Source organism: Heterocephalus glaber, unplaced genomic scaffold, assembly GCF_053883595.1.
Source record: "Heterocephalus glaber isolate CG9 unplaced genomic scaffold, H.glaber_assembly_v1.0 deba00001504, whole genome shotgun sequence".
NCBI classification, from domain to species: domain Eukaryota; kingdom Metazoa; phylum Chordata; class Mammalia; order Rodentia; family Bathyergidae; genus Heterocephalus; species Heterocephalus glaber.
The window spans coordinates 35,803,544-35,806,576 of NW_028258324.1; positions in this window are offsets into that span (position 1 = coordinate 35,803,544).

Genomic DNA, 3,033 nt, shown 5'->3' on the forward strand with positions numbered 1-3,033 from the left:
TGTTTTGCTATACAATAAAAAGCATTATGTATTAATCACATAAGCACTTTTTCAGATCTTAAAAAAGTTTGGCTATGAGGGTGAGATCCATAAAGCTCTTTGGCTTTAATTATTTTAGATGCTTGGAAGAAGAGAAAGGGTTGGAGTGGCCAGGGAGTGAGAAGAAGTTACTGAAGATGACTGAGGTTTCCAGCTTGGATTTTACATAGGAAGATGATAAAGGGAGTGTTTTGATCTACATAGCACTCAGGAGGAGTGGCAGGAAGTAAAGGCATGTGAAGACTACATCCAGAACTAAGATCTTTGAGATTAACTTTGCCTTCTTTATGGTGTAGCTAACTTTGCTCCAGAGGCTATAGCTACTTCCATTATCAATGAAAGCAGGGTGCTCAATCCAGTGGTTCCAGATGGCCAAGTCTCTATCTATAACCTGAAGTCACTCTCACACTTTTCCACCTCAGTAATAAAACAAGTGCAGTTTGCTTGGATAAAAATAGATCAGTGAAGTTAGCATGCTTATTGTGTGGGCAGTAATAGGTTTTTCCACGGCAGTAGGCTTTTCTGGTTATACTCCTTGCAGGTGTAATTCTCCTGATTCAGGAGACTCAGCCACTCAAGCATCTACCAAGCTGTGCTCTGTACTAGGTGCTTGATGCAAAGGTGCACAAGGCTCTCAAGAGGTTCAAGTATGATGGACATAATTTCAGACTTAAAGAAAAGTTGTCTGAATAGTACAAGGAATTTTTATATACTCGATATCCAGATTCTCCATATATTAACATTTTGCCATATTCATTTTATCTTTTTTCTGTTTATGTGTGTGTGTACACAACTTTTCTCAACAATTTGAGAGTAAGCTGCAGGTATGTCATGCCTTGATTTCTAGTATCTGCGTTTTTTTAACGTAAGTACTTTCTCTTTCCTAATCACAGTATGATCATTAAAATCAGTGAATTAATTTTGACAGAATGTACATTACTTAATTATAGGTCTTATTCAGTTTTTGTCAGTTGTCCCGATAATGTTCCCTGTAGCAAACAAAATTGTGGCATGTGTTTCACTGTTTTCACGTCTCCTTCAGTGTCTCTTAATGTGGGCCAGTTCCTCAGTCTTTTATGGCATTGACTTTTTGAGGAGTATAAGCTAGTTGTTTTGCCTTTCACTTTGGGTTTGGCTGATGTTTCCTCTTGATCAAATTTGGCTATGAATTTTTGGTAGCTATATCACAGAGTGCTGAGGTTTTTTCAGTTTTAGAATATGTCAGGAGAAACATGATGTCAATTTGTCTAAATCCTGGTAACGTCTTTGATCACTTGTTGACAGTGGTATGTGCCAGGTTTCTGCACTATTTTCTCCTTTATTATGAATAAGTAGCTGATGAGGAGATACTTTGAAATCATGTATGTTTCCCATTATGCCTCAGATTTTTATCCACTAATTTCAGTGACACTATTCTTGCTTGAATCAATTGTGATGGTTGGTAAATAGTGACTATTTCCCTCACTCTTTCTACATTGATTAGTTGGTTTTCTTTTGTAAGGAAGAGGATTCCCTTCTTCCTCACTTGTACAGTATTTATCCCAGGCCCAAGGCAAAAATGTGTACTCTCTCCATTGCTATTTAAATAACATTGAGCTCCCAAGAAAACTCTCACAGGTGACACAGGGAACAAGGGAGTTGCCATTCACTCAAGTGCTCTTCCATGTCCTTTAGGTGCTCAGACATAAATTTTGGGTCACACTAGTCTCTGATTTTTCTGTTTTACTTTTGGGGGTTACTGGAGATCAAACCCAGGGGCAGATACTGTACTGTATCAGTGAGCCAGCCCCCAGGCCTGCATTTTTATAATTAAAAAGAAAAACTCTGAGAATTAAAGCAAATTTCCACAGTCCTAGAACCAGTTTTAAGGCTATCTGATTAATCAATAGCTGCCTTGATTATACTGGTTTTGCAAAGCTTGATCCTCAAGTATCAGTCAATCACAGATTCACTCCAATAAATTCATTGGAAGTTTAACAAAAGTCTTCCCAGAGTATCCAAGCTTCTACATGGGATGTCAAACCTTTTTGGCTCTGAAAGGCCCCTGGTCATCCTGGTTTCCCTGATTCTCAAAATCCCCACGTGGAACCAACAGCATGCTCTGCTTGGAGAGACTTTGCTTACTCAACATACTTCTTCCTTTCTAGAGTGCACAATAAATCCAGTTTTGTCTTTTTAGTTTAAATACTGAACAGTTATCTCGTCCCTTGACAAACCAAACCCTAAGACCTACTTATAGATCATTCTGATTGCTTATGGGCGATATATCATAGAAATGCAACAGTGGAAGTAGGGACCAATAAAAGCTGTTGAAAAATACATTTTTTAGAGACTGGTCTTAATATGTTGCCCTGGCTGGTCCTGAACTCCTAGGCTCAAGTGATCCTACTGCCTCAGCCTCCCAAGTAGCTGGAAATATGGGTGTGTACCACGAGGCTTGACTTTTAAGGATGTTGAAAATCTTATGTGGGGAGCAAATATCTTAAGTTATTAAAAAAAGATAATTTGGCATTAAAAGACTAGATGGAAAAGATATCATAAACAGAGTCAAAAGAAATTGTAACTCATACCAGCAACAAAGAGGCAATTTTGTCAATAACAAAAGAAAAAAACCCCTCAGTTACTCAGCAGAAAAATAAGTAAAGGACATAAAGTGAATTCATAGAAAAGACAATATAATGGATTTTATATAAAAGAGGTTCAGGCTCCTTTGATGTAATAGAAATGCAAATTGAGACTACAGGATAACAGCCATTTTCCACTGGTTTGGGAAGACCAAAGAAAACTGATAGCAAGCATGAATAGGGAAGGTATGGTAACCAGGCTCTTAGCTGCATTGCTGACAAAATTGTAAACAGGAATGATTTTTAATATGAACAATTTGGTGCCATCTAACAAAATTTTAAAAATATACCTACTGTTTGACTAGCAACTGAGCTTTTAAAATTTTACCCTACAGGCAATGTCAACATATGTAAAATGATCATTGTCTAG